The sequence below is a fragment of the Phasianus colchicus genome, chromosome 14, assembly GCF_987193195.1.
Source record: "Phasianus colchicus chromosome 14, bPhaCol1.hap1.1, whole genome shotgun sequence".
In the NCBI taxonomy this organism is placed as follows: domain Eukaryota; kingdom Metazoa; phylum Chordata; class Aves; order Galliformes; family Phasianidae; genus Phasianus; species Phasianus colchicus.
Genome location: NC_143449.1, coordinates 8,794,818 through 8,818,671, shown reverse-complemented (window position 1 = coordinate 8,818,671; position 23,854 = coordinate 8,794,818). Strand labels below are relative to the sequence as shown.

Here is a 23,854-nt window from a genome sequence, read left to right as displayed (position 1 = left end):
ATCCAAATTAACAACAGCAGCTATACTGTAATTCTCTGTTCAAATACTCAATGGGCTGTGTTTTTCCATCCACACCCACTCCTGTGTTTGACTGTTCCCCTTGAGCCATCCAAGAGCTCAGAAGTTTCATTTTAGCCTTTTTTTACACTATGCCATTTATTCCAGGACCAAAAGTCTTGCACGGAGAAAACCAAACCATTGAGCAGCATTCAGGCATTTTCCAGATGAGACAGATCTCCAACTTGCAGTGAAAATCTAGGGCTCCAGCACACTCCTGAGCTGCTCTGTGCCCATTCATAAGATCAGACTCAGCAGAGGTACGGACTGCCAATCCCTGCAATCAAGAACCCAGATTCAGCCTCCCCAGCAGTCCCAGTTCAGAAGGAGGTCATTGCTTCCATTCTGCAGTGGAATGAGTTCTCCCTGCGCACGCCTTTGCAGCTGAAACTCCTTGGCATGCCAATGGGGAGGCTGGTGCCTGGCACAGCTGGCCCTGCAGTATTACATCTAACCTGTCAGAGCTCATTTTCAGTCTCGTTATTCAGGGGGCTGGCGCACCGCCAAATCATCTCCAATGGTTCAGCAGCACAGGATCCCCTGGGGTGTATTTTGTTTTCACATATCTCTCTCCAGCCTCACACAACAAAGCTCTGTCATAAAACCTGCGCAGAGAGCATATTTCTGTGCTTACTAACACAAACGAGTGGCATGTGTGTCTGGCTCTGAAAGTCCACACTGGCACTGGTCTCCCTGTTATCATAGGCATCTCTGCTTGGGCTGACAGTCTCATGTTAGCGATGCTGAGCAGACCGAAAAACAGCCTTCCTATACACAAAAAGTCCTTTACTGAAATACAGGCTTCTGTCTTCACTCTCCCTGTGTTCAGCAGCAGTAGATACACAGTAGGTCACACCAGCTTGAGTTGTTTTGAAACGCGTTTTCCCTCTCCTTTTCACCCCCTAGACCTGAATTTTCTTTTTGCAGCATTTTCTCTTGCAGCCCGTATGAATCAGAGTGAAGTATGTAAGAAGTATTCTACATCTGCTACCTGTTCTTCCTGCCTCACTCAGTGCTCATCTGCTCTGCAAGAACAGGCAGGCTTGCCAAGTTGCATGCATCAGCATCACAAAGCAAAAATGTTGCCAGCTCCAGGTGCCTTAAAAAGGAAAAAGACCATTCAGGGAAGTCAAGAGTGGAGGCACACTGCATCTCCATAAAACAGCGCAGAGAAGATAAGGCAAGTGTGCACATGGAATATCACTTGAAGTTGGAAGGTAGAGTTACAAGAAATAATATATCTAACATCTTCCAATCTTCCAAAAAGAACTAAGGAACATAAAATCACAAAAAAAATTAAGATCCATGCAGTATTTTCTTGCCTTGCAAGATTCCTATAATGACATGTTAGCTTTCTACCCTTGAAAGGTAACACACTCTTTTCTTGAAATGCAGTAGAAGAACTATTCTCCATGAATCTCTAAGAAGTAACAAGCCTGAGAACGCTAAACTAAAGGAGCAGTTACGTGTCTTGCGTTGTAACAGGCTTCAATCTATACTGAAGAGAAACATAAAATATTCAGTGAAGAACTTAGAAGGATATTTGTTAAGATGAGAGGACTATCAGAACCTCTATCGTGTCTCAGTTCTTAATGGTCACAGCGTGGTGCCAGTTTGAGAAGAGATGGATTTGAACACTGAATCTGGGACTAGATATATTATTGCTCCCAGATTCCTAAGAGTTGAAAAATTTGACCTGAATTTTCTGAAGAGTGCCTCAGGTGGGCTCTTAGTCAGGAAAAAAACAAGACAAGAGAGACCAAAATATGACCAGCAGGCTAATGCTCCTAATTACAACCCTGTAACAGATTATATCTCTAGCCTTGGGCAAGCAGCTTCAGCGCTCTGCAGGGCCTGACAGCTAAGGACGAAACAGCAGTGAGCAGCAGTACAGACAGGCTCTTTGATGTGCATTCTGACTTGATATTTCATGTGGATCAAATAGTTACCAAGCACTGATGGACTGGTTGAGTTCAAGGTACTGCAGAAAATCTTGATACCCTCTCTTAAATCCCCCACAGTCAGCTGTCCTCTTGCTCCATATCCTCAAGCAGCGTGCTCAAGAGGAGAATTTCTTCTGCAGCTGCTATTTTTCTACTTATATACTAAGCAAGAAAAAGTGTGCTAAATAAACAGTGGTAAAACAAACCAACACAACCAACCAACCTCATACAAGAGTGAACGAACAGCATAACTGAGCCCAGCAAAACTGCTAAAATCTTCTCAGACAGGGTCAAACCCAAGGCTTTTTGAATCAAACTGTTCATTTAACTAATTATTGATCCAGTTTCTTTAAACTAATTACTTGAACTATTCATCTGGGCAAAAAGAAACGAAAATCAAGTCTTTTACTGGCCTCAGCACATCTGGTTTTCTGACAGTGCCAATCAGTCCCTCTGTAGCACTACAAATTGGTTGCACAATTTGTGTCTTAAATATCTTTAAAAGCAGACAATTGGCAATGAGATATGTACACAGATTAACCTGGTCATATTTTGTAGCACGAGGGATTTGACATTGAGAGGTACCTAAATAATTTTGACAGGTTTTCTTAAACTACAGGTTGTTTTGTTTTGCTGGCAAAGAGGCACCGAGGCATTAGTTTGCCAGACAGATATTCTTGAGAAGACATCTGTTCCCCAGAAAGTAGCACCACCAGTCATTTGATCAATCAGATCAACTGCTCAAGTACTCCACACCACGGTGCTGAAGGTTTCTGGGTTCAGTCCTGAGGATGATGCAGCAGAGACCACAGGGTAAGTTTCAGAGATGGGAAAGGTATCAGAGCTCTTCAGAAAGTACAGATCCTTCTGAAGGCTCTCAACACTTGATTTACTGTCTGTACAGACAGTGCTGACGCATATGAGGTATACAGAATGATTATCCCACAGTAAGAAATGCATTGCATGTACTCACCTGCTTCAGTGATACGCATTTGTCCTGAAAGCAGTAACTCTCCTCTCCCAGAAAACAGTTTGTACTGAGATTGCTGTGAACAGGATTAATGTGGTGATTTGAAGAATTGGGAACAAGGAAAACCTTGCAGCTAAAAGACATTCTTGGGTGCTCAGACGGACAGCCTCACCTACACGGTTGTTATTTATACAGAGATAGATGCACACATATATGCACACATCTGCCAACCTGCTGGGAGTACGTCACTGCTGGAGCTGGTGAGGCTCGCCAGTGCTGGTTTTTCAGTGAGAGCCTCAGCTGAACATACTGCTCAGATATGCATCCAGCTGTTCATATAGAACAGTAATCACAACAGCAACGACTTTCAGAGCAGAGACTTCAGGCAACGCTTGAGACTGCAAACCATCTCAGTGACTATCAGCTTGAAAGATTCAGGCTGGTATCTTCTGATTCCTTCATCTCTTCCCCTTATACTTAAGCTTAAACTCATCTTCCTGTTACGAGACTCAGGTAACAAATTACTACCATAGATGTGCCCCTAGGTGTCCAACACAGCAGTACAAAACATACCGATGCATCGTACATCAGAGCTCAGCTGGCTCTGCAGTGATGGCATTTCAGTTACAGCACAACAGTATTTTGGATTTTCATGCATTTATTTTTTGTCAGCTACAGCTCTGAGCCCTATCTGAATATAACATCTTTAGATATTTAATATTTTGATATAACCATGACTACCTGTGACTGCTCTGTCTGTCTACAGTGACAGGAAAGGTCTTGATTCTGCCTGCTGCCAAAAATATCAGCTGTTGCAGCTTGGCATAGTGCAGACCCTCCCCTAGTGCCTTGCTTTAAGGTGTCTTAAGCAATGGGTTAGTCGCAGAGAGACCTGCTGTAAACACCTACCTTCACCACTTCTGCACCATTTCAGCTACCTCAGATAACTCAGCTTCAAGACAGGACGAATTCAGCTTCAAGACAGGGCAGTGCTTATCTGAGAGCCACAGACAGTGAATGCAGACCTGTCGATTTCAGTCCAAAAATTATTATTTTCTGGAAAGTGTGTAGTGATGCCTTCAAGCAGTCAATTAACCTTAGCAGTGCTCTGGGATATTCTTGAGGCTTTTTCTGAATGCTCAGTGATAACCATAATGGATTATGCTATGCACATACTTCTATATTCCTTCTCTGTCTACTGAAAGGCATGGAGATGCCAGAAAGACAAAGTTCAACAAGTGCATATGCTGTGCACTGAAACGCAGGTGTGAGAGGAAGGAGAAAATCTGCATTTGCTGTCCCTCTTAGGGCCTTACCAAGAGCCTGAACAATTGAACAGGAAATGACTGACCTCATTTCCTATGCCATTGCATACCACAAGCTTACCCCTACCATTGTAGTCTCAAGCGCACTGATCGCTGCTTTCAAGCATCAGCACCTTTTCAGGGAGATGACCCCTGTTTGCAGGATCTCAAACATCACCACTTTCTCCTTATATCCAACTGGCAATATTTTACTGACCTACAATCCCTTCCTGTAACCCCTAGCTATGTAACTGCAACAAGAGCTAGACTCTTCCATTTAACAGCAGTGTATCTAAACACACAGCTTACTGCAGGAGCCAAGTGTGCACGACAAGCTCAGATTGGACTTTGAATATTCAAGTAAATTTAAAACATGATGCTAGCATATATAAATACTTGTATATCCACAGAATTCTGAGCATCTCACAGATTTATTATCTGTTAGAATTTTTTAGATTTTTTTCAGCAGAAAGGGTAACACTTAAAATACACAGATAAAAGAGTCAATTTCCTATACCAGAATCTCAGGAGACATCCTGCAGGAGAGAACCCAGCAGCAGGCACCCAGCTGTGTGTGCTCCCCACGAGCAGTGTGCCATCAGGGCTCCACCTAAAAACCATTCAGCAGCAACAACAAGTGAAGTTTCCAGTAGTGTGCAAGAAAAGTGACAGCCAAGTAAATCAAGTACCTTGTCCAAGATCATTCCAGAGATCAGCTTCAGTGCCAGGAACAGAACATACCTTGTCTGCTTTCCTGCTGTTTAATATTATTCACTCTGTAGTGGCTGTTCCATGGCTCCCATGGACATGCTCTCTCTCTTTGTATACATGTCCTCCAAATTCTTTACCTCATCACCCTATCTTCCCAGCTTAACCTTAAGGCAAATGATGCATGTTTAGCAATTACAGCTTTCTCTCCAACTCAGTTCTCCCAGCTCCTTTTGTTCTCTCTCAGCTACCACTGGCATGGAGACAACCTGAATGCAAACACTGTGACACCAACCTTGCTGCACACAAGGTGAAGGAGACCAGGGGACATCTTGGACACTCCTGCAGTTCCTACTGCAGACAGCCATGGGAGCAGACCCAGCCTGCAACAGTGATTCCTTCCACCTCTACATTCCTTCAAGGCAGGCGGGCAGGCTCCTTCTGTCCTGTGCTTTCAACACAGCTCCCATACTGCACAGACTGACAGCTACCAGCAATCTCTGCATAGTTCTGACATCCTATATGCTAAGCAGTAACAGGTGACCTCACATCAAAGGCAAGTCTCCCACATTAAGTATAATCCAGTACTACAGATTAGCATAATTTCCTGCAGCTCTGCTGATGATAGTAAAAATGAATACATCTTAATATATCAGCAAAGCTTGCCACAGAAGTTGAGGAGTTGGATCTGCTGTGTTCCATGCAAGGTTTATTTTAGATTTATATTTGAGAATGGAGTTGACCCACAGCAGGCAATTCAAATTCACCTCCTTATGGACAGATTTTCAGTCATCATCTACAACCCAGGCCAGCTGCACATCCAAGAAGTGATCTGTACACAGATGCTTCATTATGTGCAGAAATGAGCAAGAAGTTCAGAAGAAATCTCAGCTGGAAGCTACCCATGCCTGTCTGTCTCATGGTAAGAGTTGACCTGGGAAGTTCAAATGCAAAACCAAAACAAGCTGTCTGAAGATATTGTCCAGCTCACTCTGTCCTCCAATATATCCAGAGGCAACAAACTGCGTCAAGAACACAAGATGAGTTAAAACTGTGTGAGAACTAAAATGATCTGCAGAAAAAAATCGATGCAAACCTGTGTTAAGGAGCCACACGAGAGATTAGAAAAGATCAGTAGCTTAACAAGAAGTTTTTGAGGAACAGAAATATTAATCATACTTATTATGCTTTGCAATGCCTTTAAGGCAGAGCTTGCTAACAGAGGTGCTGCATTGCCATTGATTTCCCTGTAAGGTCCATGATGTATGAAAAATTGAGGAGCTGTAATGAAAAATTATTTGCTAGCTGGATTGGAAAGTTAGCTTTGCAAAAGTAACTTGTATGCAACTTGCATAAAGCAGGAGAAAAAAACTACCATTCATGACGGAGTGAGGAAAACAGCTTGGAGTACTGTGCAAAGCAGGTTGGGTTTTCACAATCAAACTAGGGAAATTACAGTAACATCTGCAAAGATTTTTTCCCCCCTGGGCAACCCTTCAAGCTCGCGTTGTTGGGAATTTTTTGTGCCAAGGGAGGATTACTTTTTGGGAGCTTGTGTATTCATGGCAAAACAGAAGGAGAGGAGAAGGAAATGTTCTCCATCTTCAGAAAGTTGCAGTGGAAAGGGATTGCTGTTCTTCTTTAATACAAAGGAACAATGTTGTTTTCACTTTGCATCCAAAATGCTTACATTTCAGAGCAAGGACAGGATTTTATTTGTGGAAATCAAAACCCATTACTGTGTGTGTACACTTACAAAAACTCACCACCTCTGGAGTGAAATGTGAAATTTGTTTCACAGATAAGAAGCAATTTCCACTGATGAAATGCAGACAGTGCAGCAGATAGTAGTCTAGCCTACTGCCTTACAAGCCTTCCTCTTTTGGGTATTCTTTCTTTTTTTCCTCCCCTCTCTCCCCCTAATGCAAACCACCTTTCCATCAGACTCAGCAAACTAACTGGGACTTCAAACATCAGTGTGTCCCCCAAGCACACATAATGTGCTTGCCATGTCTTCCAGCAGGTGGTTGCCTGGATTTATTCAAAGTGTTTTTGTCAGTAAGTGCCCTGATGGACACTTTCCATAGAAAAATAACCCAGATGAAGGTCACAAATGCAGAACCACAGTGCCTCACCCATCCCTTCTTCTCTTGTCCCATCAGTATAGAAACTTTATTTACAAAAGCACCTGCCTTTCTGGGCATGCTGTACCCTATAGGTATCCAATACCCCTGTGCTGAAGCAACTGCCTTGAATTAAAAGAAAGCTATCCTAGCTTTTGCTCATGTTTTAGCCCCTTCCACCTTCTAGCAAGATCAGAGTGTACCAGTTATTAAAACCTAACACAATAATAGCCAGCAATGCTTTTGTTGCCTCAGCTGTTTGTAAGATGAAATACTGGCACCTTCCCACAAGGCTTTATCCCTTCTGAAATCCTGCTCAGCATTCTGGACCGACAGACATTGGGCCTCAGAGGAATTGCTACTGAGACTACATGCAAATGTTCCAGCACTAACAAAACCTGCTCGTTCTGTAATAATGCACACTATTGCTCTGATGCCAGGATGTTCCAGGAGCCCTGCATGAGGCTAAGTGTGAGGTGCTGTGCTCCACTGATGCACACAACTGAAAAAAAGGAAAGAGGTCAAATATTTGTACCACTTCTGTGACCACGAAAACCAAAGCAATGACCAAATTCCTGCAAGTCCATGTTTGAAGAAGGCTCATTTCAACAACTGAGAATAATACATTTTCCAATTTCTCAGTGCAGAAAGCCTGCTATATCCACCTACCTTCTTAAGTGAGTGGTCTGCACTGAGTTCTACATTTCTGCAGCCATCTTACTATCGGAATCTGTGCTAGCAAGTCACAGCAAATTCAGGTACAGCCACAGATCTTCCTTGCAGATACACCTTGTCACCCAAGGCAAAAACAGCTCACATCTCTCACAGCTGAGCAATAGCAGCCCAAGTTGAGCGATCATCTCAGCTGGTGTACTTTGTCACCTTGATATGTGCTCGCAGAAAGAAGCCACCCTGGGCACAGGGTTTATTAGTGCACACAGCCTCGCCACTGGATCTCACACTGCACTGGAACCAGCTATCACTTATCCAGCCCCCTCCTACTTTCCTTTTCCTGCCAGCATTAAAATTGTCAGATTGGCATTTTCAGCATGACTCTGCCAAGATGAACTTGAACTACACACACATCTGTCTTCTTCCCATCAGGGTGAATCTTCTTTCATTGCTTCCAGGGTTGTTAATCCTGCTCCTCTGGGACTGTACCAGGATGGTTCTTTTTTCTTGAGGATAATCAGGCTGTCAAACAGGATTCTAGAAAGGACATGCGGTTCCTGATGCACTTTCACTTTCCATATTTCTTTGTAATTGGTTAATTTAGTCCCACTGGAGCAGGAAATGGACAGTTAAGAATTCAAGGACAATTCTGGTATTTTGCTTTTAAATGCTATTTATAGCTGATAGTTAAGCATATTTCAGAACTTACAGTTAGGGGGAGTCTTAAAGATAAAACTAACAAACATTACAGGAAGAACTGGAGAGCAGGAGAGAGAAATAAGCATTCATTCATTCATTACTCGCAGTAAACCAGTAACACAGCTGTTCAGATAACCAAACTGGGGGCCATAATAAATAAGGTAGTGCCACAGGATACCCCTCAAAGGGCCAAACGGCTACAGAAAGCAGTTCCCACCAGCATCTCTTCAGCCATAAGAGTATCCTGCTGGCAGCATAATCTCAGGAATTTAAAGGTCTCTTCCAACTCAAACGATTCTACGATTCTATGATTCTAGACTGGAGTATCTAAGAACAGACACATACATGAACCCAGAGTGCAGCACATCAATGGAATGCCTTTGAAAGGAGAGAAGAAAGAAGGTGTTTCTTGCCATGTCAGTCTTCCTTCCTCAATCCATACTGCAAGTAGAAACTCTAATGAAATGCAGCACCTTCTGGGAAGAGCAGCACAAAACAACTGTTATTGTAACATAAGGGAAGGAAAACACTAGGGACCTCCAGTGTGACTACATCAGACACCAAAGCTAGATCTATTAAGCAGCTATGTCTACAGGAAGCGAGAGACCATAATTTACCATCTCACCTGAAAAACAATTTTCAGCAGTATAAGGCTGCTAGCAGCAAAGTGTCTTGCTAGTTTATTGGTAAATCACAGGAGAGCATCTTCAAATGAAGCATCAGTGGCAGGCAGTGATTTCTGCACAATCCTGTGCTCACAGCTTGGAAAATTTTCTGGGTGTCCCAGCAGAATAAACAAGATAAAGAGAGAGTGATTCAAGTAATGAGTAATAAAAAGGCCTAGAAAAGACTGCCTGATCATGGACAAATGTGATATTGGCAAGAATTAATGAGAGTGGCAAGACAGAAAGGAGCTGATGGTAAAAAGAGCATGAATGTGTGACAGTTCAGATCTAATAAGATTTAAAGTTTCCAATCCCACTTTGGAAGTCCCAAATTTTATTTCATTTATTTTAAAATGAACCACCTGAGCATTCAGATGTGAGTTCAGCTTTTAATATCACCAGAGGCAAAGAGGACTCGGGGTTGGGGTTATTCAGACAGAGCCTACCACAACTTCAGACAGCATTCAGTCTGAAATCCACCTGCTCCACCATGTGAGAAAATATTCATGGTGGGACTGGATTAAATTGAATCCTCCAAAAAGAAAAGCCATTTATGCTGAGAACAGCCTCTCTCTAAGCAGAGAATCAGAGGAGAATTCTGGCTGAAGCCAGGCAGTGTAGTCCAGGACCATCTTTCTGTTTTAATTAACGGGGCAGCCTCACAAGCCCCACTGTCATTAGTATCCCCTAGCAATTCCTGCAGGACCTGCAACCAGATGCCAGTGTGTGGGAGAATGAAACACAGTATTGGCACTGGGAAGCACTCCTGATATATTTTTTTTAATTTTCAATTTTTAAATTACATAAAACCTTTAACCATGACAAAGTCATCCCTGGGACAGACAGCACATAAACCATTCCCAGAAAGGAATTTCCTCCCAGGTTGGATATTAGGAAGAATTTCTTCTCAGAAGGAGTGGTGAGGTATAGGAACAGGCTGCCCAGGGAGTCACCATCCCTGAAAAGGGTCAGTTGGCACTGAGGGACATAGTGGGCATTGTGGTGATGGGTTGATGGTTGGACTAGATGATCTTAGTGGTCTTTCCAACCCTAACAATTCTACAATTGCTGCAAAAGTATTACAGCCTCAAGAATAAAGCACAAGGAAGGAATAAGAAATGTTCTTCCAGCACGACTGGACCCAAACCCAAGTGTTTCAGGCTCCCAGGCTACATCTCCATCAGTCAGATCCAAGAGAAGCACCAGCACTATTTTCACTCGCACAACCTGAAGATAACGTTGCTCAGTAAACACTCTTCAGCCATGAAAATCAGTGTACCCTGAATATTTGGGGTGCTGAGCCATACCATGTCAGCCCTTCTTGCAAACCACCGAGAGTACCAGGGGCTCCTCTGTGCTCTGTGTCACACACAGCCAGGCAATGATTCCCCAGGTTTTATCCCAGTTGCAGAAGGTGGAAGCTTGCTATTCCCAGCCACATTTATTTATCGCTTTACTCTGGTCTCCATGGAAACAAGTCATGATATTAGAGGCTGAAAGAGGGAGGTCGGGAGGTCTGCAGGAGCTGCTGGGAGCCAGTGGCACAGAGCAGAACAAATGCTAAAACTAGAAAAGTGTAATTTCTCTGCAAAGAGCAATGAAATAAGTGGCAGGAGAGTTGAAAAGTACTAAATGTGAGAGGCCTGAACTTAATACCACTTCAATTATTTAACAAGATTGTCTCATCTATGTATTTGGATGAGTATGATCATACTGCAGGACCGCCGAGGTCGTCTCATCACTGCTTACAGACAGTGTCAGCTTATTGTAGCTCTGCACCCACTGGGCACCTTTGAATTACTTTTTATCAGCCTTCCCTAGAAGAGATGAACAAGGAATAAAAGCCCTGAAGCCAGACACTCGGAGTTGTGCTTGATCCTACTGAAATCAGTGACACCAGGTGAGCCCAGAGGTAGATCTAAACAAATAAACACAGAGAACAGAAGTAACAGAAACACAGCTAGCAGATGCATGCCATGTGGGCCTGCATCTCCACTCAGAGATGGTTTTGCAAGGGACCACAGCCAGACTGTACAATTAGTACAGTACTGACAAACTCTCTTAAGCTACTGAAATGCCTAAACTGAGAAGAGCATGAAATCTCCTCCCTTATCTATTCTATAAATGAGAGAAATATTAAATTAAAAGCGTATTTCAAACAAGGACCACAGGAGATGGTAGGACACTACAGCATGAGCACTGGTTTCTCCCCCCCCCCAAGCTCCTCTTTTACATTTCACTTATAGAATGTCCATCATCCACTCCCCAGGATAAATGCATGCAACTTTTATTTTTTTCACCCTACAGGACAAACCGTTTGAATCGTTTCATTTCATTTATAACAAAGACCATAACCTACATCCTTGATACAACCCCTCGTTTGAGTTACAGAATAGAGGGCAAGCCCAACCAAAAAAAAATGGTCATAGGAAGTAACTGCAATGCCTGGACAAGGTTTTCTGTAATTAATCACTGGCATAATTAAAAACAAAAACCCACCTCCAGCCTTGCTTCAAATCAGCCTGTTGCACGCTTTTGTCTGCCACACCAAAGAGTGAATCAAGTTTTGTCTCCTTGTGTGCACTGTTGTCAAATCACCCATGACCTTTGTTGGCCACATTCAATACACTCAGTTTCTGGAGTCTTTTGGTAGAAGACCAAAGCCCACCTGAAGGAAAAGCCTGTTGCTATATCTTACAGAATAAATGTGTGACAGCCACAGATATTTTAAATATGTATTTGTTCATTTTGCCTTTGCTTCAGAAAGGCTATTCCCACTATGCTGAATTGAGAAGTGTTTCCACAATAACCGGGCAAACATCTGAATTCTCTGAGATGGAAAATTGCTAGTGATCTCACAGAGGGCTGAAAAGACTCTCAATCTTTAATAACCCAGTCTTTAAGAAAGGACAGATTACTTCCCAGTACTGAAGTGCCAGGTTATTCCAAGTAGTCTGCTGCTACAAAATCAGCACTGGTACCACAAGTTCAGAGAAGATGTCAGGGACCTTCTGAGGGGCTGCCTATGAGACAATTCCATTTTGTATTTTAATTTAATTTGGAACAACATGCAAGATTTGTAGGATGCGTATATAATGTCAATGCAGAGAGGTTTGTTTATTTTTCTTCCTGCCAAAAACAAACAGGTGCTGAGAACATCTTCAATACAAAGAATTGTAGGTGAACTCTACTTCACAAACGTAGAAGCGATAAAGCCAATACTCATCAGCTTATCTTTAAGAATCTAAAATGTAGAAGGTTACAGAGAACCACTGAGAGTTGCCACAGAAGATGCTGTGGCAGGTATTCATCTGCCAGAGTTCATCTGGCAGATCATCTGGTATCATCTGTGTGTGATCAAAGGACCTCAGCCTTACGGGAAAGTCCCACAGAGTTTACTAGGAGATATAATCCAGCTGACCCTTTTAAATTATACCTGAGAGTTCTGTGCCAGATGAGATTTATACCACTTTCATTCCCTGTCCCTCTCACACCAACTGTATGCACTCTTTGTGGAGATGAGCCAGGGAGACTGGAACATAAATATGCCCAGAGGCAGCACATCCATATTGCCCTATCAGAAAGAACAAAGAAAGAAATCGGAACTAATTAGTATCGCAATGTGTCTGAGCCTGGATTTAGCATCATTCAGCAACCACAGGCAGTGAAGGAATGAAGAAAAATGGAGCCAATTTGTGGCTCAGTATTTATTAGCATTTAGATAATATGCCCCATCCATCATAGAAAAGGCATGTTCCAGAAGTACCAATGCTTGTGCATTCCGAGGGCCCAGAACCCTTGTAAATCGCATTCCTCTGATCCTGCTGAGAATAAAACACATTCATCCAGAAGCACTGCTGGGGGAGGACATTTTTTCCTTGTGATGGAAATAAAGACTGATGATACAAAGGAGTCATAAAAGCAAGAGGCTGCGGATTAAGATAGAAGTTATCCACTCCTTCCAGTGATGTGCATGTGTGATTTACAAACTGCCAAACACAGCCATGGGATTAAAATGGGAATAAAATCCCAGTCAACATTGAAAGAGGGGATCAAAATGCATCCAAAATCTGCAGCCAAGTTTGCTGCTCTGCAACACAGCTGTTATTTTACGTAAGAAGAAGGGAGACCTGAGATTACGGAAAGGGGCAGGAGAGGTTCTGGAAAAGAAACTATTAAAAATGACAGCAAAAAAAGTTTGATTCCCTTGTTTATCTTGAAGGTGAGTAATTGTAGGCAGCACCAGATTCACAAAGGGCTGAGCAAGATATTCATATCCAGATGTTGCAACCAGCCACCCTGCAAATCTCAAGCACCCTGGATGAGCACTATGTGTGCCTTTCTAAGTGCAATTTAATTTCTACAGGGGCATCACTTTGTAAGAGACAGATTCTTCCATCATTTATTGCTCAGCGTAGAGGAGATAGAGACACAGGTTCACGGCCTTATTGCAGTCTTGGAAAACATGTTGTATTTCTCCATTTTTCAAGTTTATTCTCTTGGCATTCCAAGACCAGACTCCCAGAAATCTCATCAGTGTGTGACTCAGTGAAAGCCTAAGCATATGACTGGACTCAAAGAAACAGAAAATTAAGCCTACATGTAAACACACTGCTAAAGCAAGGCTTATGAAAACTAGAACACCAAATGAGTCTTTTTCTGCAGACTTCTGCTCTGCTAAAGTTTTAATTGTATCTAACTTTTCATCCCACTTCAGCATGGGAGACTTATCAAAAATCTTGGAGAGATTCTAGGAAGAGTAACTTCTTGCCTTTATTTAAGAAGGTAAATTGTTCTGGGTCCTGAGTAGTTGTCAGTTTGAAAACAAATAGGCTCAGTATGTTAGCAGCTGTTAACCAAAACAAACCCAACAAAACAAAGCAACACATTTCATAATGAGCATTCATCTGTAAGGAATGTAAGTCAGTAATGCTGGTTGTTAACACAAGGGTGACACTGGACTTACTGTCCCTAGCATAACAGCTCAAGTTTTTGTTTATTTATTTGCATAATCTTTGACAGCACAGGCAAGTTGAAGGACCCATTTACCAGTGGATACAAATCCACAGTAATGCTGACAGAGGAATTAACTCATAAAACATGTTTGACAAACAAATGAGCTTCAAACTCTCCAGTGGCTCAGGACTATAATGAGCAAGGAGTTTAGTAAATAAGAACATTTTAATTCAGGAATGTGCAATTGATATCAGTGCCGCTCATCCACATATCCTGAAAACACTGATATGCTGAATGAGCAGTTGTGTTTCTTGAGATTTCTGTGCCAGCAAACACTGGAGATAAAGTCAGCTTAAAATAACAGTAAGTTGCAGTTGCATACAACTGTTTCTAGAAAATTCAGTATCTTCTCATTTTCTCCTCACCATGTGCATGCACACTCATAAGGTAATATAATTTAAAGCCACGGTGTACCGCTGATTTCATTGATATGGACGTCTACCCCATAATCACCTTGCCATCATTCCCAGGGTCTCAGCAGAAACAGCTCTGCTGAGATCAAAACTCACTTTGCAGATGAATTTCCTTCTCAGCAGGCAGTACAGACCAGTGCCAGCCCTCCAGACCGCTGCCCTGCTCCCAGCTCTCTGCAGGCTCAGGCTTCTCCTCCTGCCTGGGCTCAGACCCACAGCAGCCACGCACATGCTGGTCTTACCTGGAGCAGCAGCACATCACCATCCAGACCCCAGCCTGCATCCTCTGCTTTCCATCCACTTCACAGAGGGCAGACACCTGCAGCCTACATGTAGCAGCCTGAAAGAGGCAATGAAATGAGAAATATATATTAAAAATGAAGCTGTGTGTGAGGACAGTGCGATGTATCAGCACTCTTTGACAAGAGGCCAAGGCCCTGGACTTAAAATACCCTTAAAACCGTGTCACATGACCACCTGCACTTTCTGAAACATCAGCATTTTGACTGCCAGCACAACCTGACAGCATCAGCTCCCAGTAAAGATGGCTGCTGCAAGGAATCAAGATTGCTGCCTGTCAACCACCAGTGCTACTGGTCTGGTGTGAACTGGAAAACTTGGCCTGTTTTCCTAAACGTGTAATAAATAATGTACCACCTGTACCAGTGCAGGAGTGATTTCTTTGTCACTGGCCAACCTTCTCTACCAGCCTGTTCTAGGATTACCCAAAAAGCCCAGCCAGACATGTGGCTGAACTGCTGTGCGCATCTCAAACGCTGGCAAAGTGCCATTTGACACCTGCGAGCCTGGCACCTTGCAACTCCCACAATAAAGTATCTGAGTATAAAAGTCAGAGCAAAAACCGAGCCTTACTGTAACAGGCTTTCCCTAGGGAGACACAACTCCCCGCTGCTCCCCAGCTGACTGTAACAAAACCTTGTGGAAATGGAACAGGGAGGAGAAGGCTGCCTGATTCCTTCAGTACAGTTCCCAGAGACACGCAAACAGTATGAAGTGTACTCAAAGAAATACAATAAATTAAACACACATAGGTTTAGACAGCGCTCGGAAACAGAGAACACTATGCAGGTAATAATACAGCTGTTCATAACGTTAGCTTATCACCCTCTTCTTCAGTCTTTGCCATCACACATTATGGCACAGCCCAGGATTAAAACTAAACAGGAGATGACATTTCAGGCACTGTAATGGAACCTTACCTCTTTACTGCCACCAAAACAACAGCTGCATTTCTTTAAAAAACAGAAAACCTCCACTAAGCCTAAGCAGCAGGCAAAACAGCTGAACCAAACAAATGACTAGCAGCTCACCCATTGCCAGCGACAGACAGTACTGGAGGGGGCTTGTGGGAATGAGTGTGCTTTTCCATCCTAAATCCTCCTGAAAGCTCAATGAATTGCTAATGTCAGTGGCATCTCTGTTCATGGCCGTGGTACAGAGAGGTAAAGGTGTGTCCATGGCTGGTCCTGCTGAGCACCCCAGGAGGAGCCATCACCACTGCTACCTTCACTTCCATCCAACGCCTCGTCTTCTTTCTGCCTCTCCCTTTGCTGTCGCTCCCTCTGAATATATTTTTGCATTGTTGCTACTTCTGGCTCAGCGTCTGCCTTCTGCTAACTTTTCTGCTTTGCTGATTACAGATCGTTGGATTCACACCTGTGGCTCCACAGTCTCTCTGCCTGCCCTACACAAGCAGCCACCCACACAGCCACCAGTGAGTGACATCTCAGAGTGACAAGTCCCACAAGATCGGCACAACATTCTGGGTATCTCTGCCCAGAAAGCCTGAATTGTGCAAGACAGGACATGAAAGAGAGCTGAGCGATTTGCTCGATGCTGTAGCATATCAATCTGACTGGATGCAAATCTAAAGCATTTGGCATTTTGTTTGAAAATCCTAAAACCTGTCGTAGCCCCCATGCTTACTTACCCCATGGCCCGAGCTCTGTGACACCACTGTAGGGCAGATGAGGAGGTTGTGCTCACCAGAGTGCTCAGCCTGCATCCACACAGACAGGAAGGCCCCGCTGACCCAAGCTCACATCCAAAATACACGAGGGCGGCTCCAAAAGCAATGCCTCCTATTTTATGATGTTGGCCCATGATGTTAGAGGTGGATGTTGCTGGTATGGCAGCAGAGGTTAAACCTTCCTGGCAATATTCTGATACATTTTGCTGCCATGCAACAGATAGCAGCAGAGCGGCAGTCTGGCAAAATGGTGTCTGACATGGAAGTGTGTTTGAAGCAATGGTGCGTCATTTAATTCCTCAGTGTAAAAAAAATGGCACCCATTGACATTCATTGATGCATGCTGAACGTTTATGGATACCTACAGTGGATGTGAGCACAGTAAGGTGGTGGGTGGTGAAACACTGGCTCTTGTTCATTACTGGTGAAAATGCACAGCTAATGGTGGTGACTATGAGAAAACAGCGTTTTGTAACTGAGAATCTGCTCTATCAAATAGTTGCTGTGCCCTTTGTCTCCATTGTAGTCTCCATGGAAATAAATAGGAGGCATTACTTTTGGAGCAAACTACATAATATAGATTGACCTGTTGTCCCTAAGTGAACACACAAAAATCTTATCTTCTTTATTATGAATAAGCACAAGGTTGTGTCTTCCTGCACAAGAAGACCATGATGAAGGACACTGCATGACTTTACTGCAGAACTACAGCAATCTCATATGATGGATCATTTTTTCAAAATTTACCCACCATGCATTAAAGAAATCTGACAGGCATCTCATTTAAGCTACTGGCTGGTATGTCCATACACTTGCAGCACTGCTGAGCCAAGATCACATTCATAACATGCTTCCCAGCTCTATTTCTATTCAACAGGAGCTGCAGATTATTATTACAAGGAAGGCTCGTGGTTCTTCTCAAATTACTGTATTTTTACTGGCACACAAGCAAAAGCGCAAAGCAGAATTGAGACTGTGTAAAGAAAATAGCAGGAAAGGCCCCACTGGGGAATGCAGGAGCCATTCAAGGTCCTCTCAAGATTAATAGCATTTTTATGGAGATTTAGTTGCCTGCCTTTCTGCTCATGCCTTCAAATAGGAAGCTGCAGCAACTTAACCTAAAATCAAATGAAGCTACTTATATGCATAAAGTTAACCAACCACTTAATTAGCTTCCTAGTCAGTCTTTTTTCCTAAAATAAAAGAGAGGGAGGCATTCATGTTCATTTGTCTCACAATTTAAATCCTTTTTTAAAGGAAAGATTGATATTTTGCTTTCCATTCAAGGGGAAGAGATCTGGTGTATGCAAGCTTGCTGTCCTCTAAAACAAATTTAATCTAAAACAAATTTAAAATCCTCCTGTATTTTAGTATGCCTCTCTGAGCATCTCATTTCTTAGCTAGCAGTGCCATGCACCATGGGTAGACAGAACACATTCTTGCACTGCAGTGTGTTCCTGCCACTGACAAAGAGATAACATGAATAATAAGAAGTGAGATGTTAAGAAGAAAATGGAGGCAGACAGCCTCTCTGCTGAGCACTGCTTAAGTAGAAATCAGTTATTTCATCTGCTTTGTTAAGAGGCGGCATCCCTACCACTTTACACACCTCTTCCCTTCCTCAGCTGCCTTATCCCTTGTAATAAACTTCACAGCTAATAGTCAGTAATCTTTCTCTTGTCCCAAGCACAGCATCCCAAGGTTAGCCAGCCAGGGCACTGATATATGCTTACACTCCTCAAACCTGTAATATCTCTCAGGCTGGCTTCACTCTGTGCAGACATTTCAATCACTGGTCCTTAAATTTAGATAAGATGTCAAGGTATAGTTTATGTTATCCCTGTTTTGTAGAACCTCTGTGACTGTTCATCTTCATCACTTTCATTATGTGTTTCAGCACAAAGCATCTCCTCTGCTTCTGCCCTTCCCCTCAAAAGATCCACAGTCATAGTAGGGAATTTCAGGAAAATCAGGTGTTTTTTCACTGACTGACACTAGGACTAAAGCAGTATGAACAAGTTTTCTTTCTTCCTGAGCAAGTACCAGCAATTCATCATGTTTTGGAAGCTGCAGCCTGCATGAATTCCAAATTTCATGTTTTTCCCTGCCTTCTGATTAAAGTCTATATTTTAATTACTAGATTTCTCCACAAGTATCTGGGAACCTCTCTCCAGTCTGAGACATTGCCCCAACGTGGTCAGTGAAATACTAAGATTTTTTAAAAAGGAGCTTGGTGCAGCCCAGGAGATTGGAAGTCTTACTTAATGCTCTACTGTGCAGATAGAGGAATAAGCTATCATGGAGGCTCTTGCATACACATTTCCCAGCCTTCCTTTTGTATCTTTATCTTCCTTCCTCATCCAAATACATTCCAGTATCTCTCCTGGATCATTAAAACATCCAGACACATGGACAGGAGGTAAGAAGTGAGAGCTATCTCATCTTGTAAGCCAAGTGATGGGTAGCCGAGACTCGTAAGCCCAGATCCTATTGCTGAAACCTCGTATACACTTCAGAATTAATACTAAAGGTCTTGGATTAGTTTGAAGAGAAGCAGACTTAGGTGGAAAAGAAAAAAAAGAATAAAAGCAAGCAGAGACTTAGCTGCGAACCCACTTTTTGCCTCACCTACAAAGCCTAATCCTTCTGCAGAGCTCAGTGGAACCACTCCTTTACAGGGTAGCAAGAAGAGAATTTAGCACAAAGTAAGCTGAAATCTGGGTTATGGGTATAGTTACACAGTTCAATGAAGCTAACGTGATGTAGTAACACCACATAAGGTAATTAGGATTAAATGGTAGCAGCATTCTCACTGCATTGTGACTGCAGCCAAGCAGCACTCCATCCAAGTGCTCCAAGCTACAGCAGACTGCAACGGAGCAGCAATTGCATCTTACACTGATGGCTACCTGAAAGAAGAAACCTTCAATTGCAAATAAATCAAAAAGTTACCTTTCCTCTTTCTATTATGTTAGAGCACTATGCAAGTTCTGCAAGAATTATACACGGGAAAAGTTTAACACGCCTTTTCTGCCATGACTTTTGCTAGCTAAAGATAACAGGCAGAGGTGCCACAGCTTTCTGTCCCCACATTTCTGTGTGGCGGCAGACACAGACAGGCAGAGGGCTGATGCAGACATCTGTGTCACATTTCTGATAAGATCTGACAACGTTAACGAGATTCGGGAATGACTAGTCATGGTGAAAGATCAGAAATGGCTCCGCTTCACCCCTGAATCCTGGCAGGAGAAGATGTGTGAGTGACATATCAGAATGGGAGGAGGAAAGATAAAAAAATACAGGGCAAGAGAAAAAGCTAATTACAATCTGCAGCCAATTTAGAACATGTCTCTTGAACTCGCTATCAGCACCGTGATCTGATTTTTCATCCAGCACATACTGCCTGATAAACACTGACACTCTGTTATTAACATATTGCCATCTAGTATCTATTAATGCATGTCAGAGCCCTTCATGTGGTGGTATTTTCCCCTCTATCTACATCTCTATTTATGTATTTATTTATTTATGTATTTATTTATTTGCTCCTGTGGTCAGATGAGAATCAATCAGCAAGAGTTTCTTGCTAACTCCTTTTAACATCTCTGATAAGGTTATCTGGGGTCCTAATGGTACATCCTAAACTTAGATTCAAAAGCAGACAATCACTAATGGCCTCCTGCGAGCAGTGGAGATTCTGCTCTTTCCAAAGGCTTTAAAGTTCCCTGCAGTGGACTGAGCAGTTCGGTCTCCTGATACAGAAAAGCTGTCAATCATCTCAGTCAGTGCCCTCACTAAGCAAGGCACTTCATAAGCCACACGACCCAGCCAGACAAGACACGGAGCAGGGAAAGGCAACAAGTGGCTTAGATCTCTATGGCATTATTAGGCACAGGGATGGGAGCTCAGACACAGGCTGTTTTTCTCCCTACTCTTCACCTTTGCCTGAAAGGGAATATATCAACAAAGGGAAACTTTAGTAAGAGTTTAATCAAAGCTTCAGGCAAAAGGGCTGGAAGTCTGTTGTGTCTGCTAAAAAACTGACAAAACTTTAAGGTCTGTTGTCTGGCAGTGCTAGCACTACATTCTGGACTCATTATCAGGCTAAAACAGAGGGCCCCATTCTACAAAATGCAGGACTGGGAAAGAGAAGAGAATCAGTCCCTTCTGTAAATTAGATGCCTTTGTTTGCTGTTGACTTTTTTAGTCCACACACATGGCCTTTCCTCATATGTGTGCTTGTTGCTCTATCTGTGTTTGGCAAAGACACAATCCACTTCTTTTCTTTCTCTGCAGAAATGATCATCAAATGAAAGACAAGGTTCCTTCAGGCAGGGTGTCTGTAAGGATCAAAGGGAGACAGTTGATTTTCTCAAGCTGGTGTTGGAAGCAGAGAAAAAGAAGATGATCCTTGGAAGAAACATTGCTTTGACTTCTGCACCTACCCCTCAGCTGGGAGCCATGCTGTCCAACAACAGCAAGAGGGCTGAGATCAGGAGGGAGGAAGGCTGCCAGCTCTGTGAAGGATGATGTCTGGCTCCGTGTCTGCCCTCCACTCCAGCTCAAGACTGGTATATATGACACAAAAAGCAGGACAGGGTATCAACTATTTAAAGGACTCATTGTCTACTTAGAGGCACAAGGAAGTATGTGGCCAGTCTCAGACCAGTATGTAGTGAACAAAACTCCCAGTCACATCTCAAACCATGGGTCTCAGTATTTGTGGCTGTCCTGTTCACATGCTCATCTGAGCAGCATGCACAGTGGATATGGAGGGATTTCTGATAAGGAAGCTTATTACACAAGGTATATTTTCTTCCCCCATGAGTTCATTAGTTCCAATGGAGAGAGAGGAGCAAAAGAGGAAAGTGGAAAATAAAGAGGCAGGTAGCTTGAGACATGCTCAATTGTAAGCAAAAAAACTGTGAGGAAATAAAAGTTATAACCAAATAAAACTGTCTTTCAGGATTTGATGAATTCCTGTCTGTGAATCTGACTGAATCTATCTAAAGGATCAAATTTCATCTTGGTACATAAATTTCCAAAGTTTGTAGGAGCTACTTCAGCTTACACCATTGGTAAATATGCTCATTATGTCTGAAAGACTGGAAATTCTCAAGCACAGAAGTAATTGCACAGCAACTTTCCTTACTATGAGCAAAGCTGGTTACTTGAGATCAATGTTTCTGAGACTACTAGTATCACAAAATCTCACAAATAAATTACAGAAAGTCATACCTTCTCTGCCAGACTTGTGGAAAGCTGCAGGATAGGGTTCTTTGTGTGGGGTGTGCTCTCTGGTATTCCCTGCAGCCTTGTACTATAAGAACAGATCACCATAAAACAGAAAAATTAATGGAAAGCAATTGCTACATTCAGTTCATGTTCCCTGTTAAAAAGTAAGCTAATGATAAAAAAAAAGCTGGCAGTGATATCTAACCTCAAGACAGAAGTCCTCTGGAAAAAGATCTGATCAGGTAATTAAGGGGTTTATAATAATATAAATGGGCAAAAGGGCTAATTAACATTTGTAGAATCAACCTCCATTCTGCTGTTTTGTGATTGCCAAGTTCTTCAATTTCCAGCCTTTTTAATACGAGTTTAATGTGACTTTTTGTGTACAAAAAAGAGCTTTCTTATTATTTCTTAGTGCCTTGTCTAGTCTCTTACTTGCATGCCTGCCTGGATTGAGTCACAGTACAATGAGTCTCTTGCCTACTGAAGTCATGTAATTATCTCAGGATCTTAAATTAAAAATAGGGCTCTTGTAAACCTCTCTGCTCTGAAGAAAAATGTAAGTAGGCAAATCCAGAATAACCACGGTATTTGTGCCTGTGGAGAGACCAAAACAACAGTTTTGAAAGGTATCAAATGTCTTGTGTATCCTAATAGAAAACTAATTATTCTGGCAACTCTTTCAACACCATTCCATTAGGGAACTCTATCGTCCCAGTGGATATTTATGGGAGTAAGTACTTGGAGAAATCTTGCTGATGACCACGTTATTACTTCTGCTTCTTCTGAAGATAAATCTCCTTGATCTTCCTGGTGAATAAATGAACCCAGTGCTCAGAAGCACTTTAGGCCTTGCCTTGATCCCCTAGCATGCTTTTCTGAGTCAGGATTTCCACATGCGTGTTAATTTATGCCCTGGCTCCTTTGTCCTTGCCTTATGCCTTGTAGCTATTAAGGGACTGAGAAACTGCTTGAACTCCTGCTAAATGCAGGTTCAAACAGTGTGCCTGTTTGTAGAAGAGGGCATAACTATTTGCAGTGTTCTTTGGTAGCTCTTACCTCCAGCATCGCTCTGGAGTGTCTGAGCACTCAGCAGCACCAAGAGCAAAGAACTGCAAAGAGACAGGCTGCAGATGAGAGATTTCCAGTTATTTTTAAGCCATCTCACATACAGGCAGTTCATGTTTATGGAATATGGCACAGGAGTTATCTTAAAACCAAAGTGCATCTTCAGCTATGCATATCCTGGACAAATCTGAAGTGAACCATACCCTCTAACCTCTTTCCTTCCACAGCCATTTCTGTGGCAATCAGAGAAAGCATTTCCTACAGGAACAGTTCATATGAAATTTGTAAATCTCCCCTTGGGGAGGAAACATCCATTTCCCCTTCTACCTGTCATTCTTCTTCCTTTATTGAATCAATAAGGCATGAAATTTGGCAGCCTATAAGAAAAAAATGAGCTGTTCATGTCAAAGAGAGCCTGGATGGATAAAAAACCCCACATTGTTAGAATCTAGATCCAGTTAATAGGAATTAAAATAAATAGAAACAGAATCTAAATGTAAATGAACATTACATCACCACTAGCATTTAAGCTCATTTTCAAATACAGAATTAGAAACAAATTTAACTTGCAGAAACGTGCTGCATGTTCACACACATTGCACTGCTCTGAGGACACAGGTCTGAATATTTTGTCTGTATCTTCTGCCTCCAAATAAAACACAGATGGAAATTCATACTGGACAAGGAGGAAGAGGGATTCTGCAGAAGGGGCAGATCCCTACTTTCTGGTCAAAGGAGAATAACAACTAACAAGCTCTTGCTTCCCTGCCCTTACTTGGAAGCTGTTGCAGTATGACGGCCAGTGTGTCTGAGTCAGCCTTGCCCCTTTGGGATGTAGGCTGAATCTCCTGAGTGGCTGTTTCAGTGCTTCCAGCCATCAGTACAAGTTTTCCATCTGCTCAGATGAGGGATGCCTGTTACTGCCATGCATTTACACCACGAAGCCCCTTCTCTCCAACGATCAGTCGAGTGTAATTTTCCTGAAATAGTT

At 42.6% G+C, this 23,854-nt stretch overlaps 1 protein-coding gene across 16 annotated transcripts in view; it reads right to left on the bottom strand.

The window, feature by feature from the left end:
- The window catches only part of C14H8orf48 (chromosome 14 C8orf48 homolog), a 91,291-nt gene that overhangs the window by 11,693 nt on the left and 55,744 nt on the right, over positions 1 to 23,854 (bottom strand). For 8 of the 16 annotated variants that reach the window (XR_016471029.1, XR_016471035.1, XR_016471027.1 and 5 more), the window contains 2 exons: positions 21,799 to 21,880; positions 14,813 to 14,910 (listed from right to left, as the gene is read on the bottom strand). The exons of 2 other annotated variants lie outside the window; for them this stretch is intronic. The gene's annotated coding sequence lies outside the window, so the exon portion shown is untranslated. Of the gene's footprint in view, positions 1 to 12,577; positions 12,716 to 14,812; positions 14,911 to 21,798; positions 21,881 to 22,230; positions 22,393 to 23,854 lie in introns of all 16 variants that reach the window. 6 more of the 16 variants (XR_016471032.1, XR_016471033.1, XR_016471036.1 and 3 more) reach the window with 3 other exon arrangements.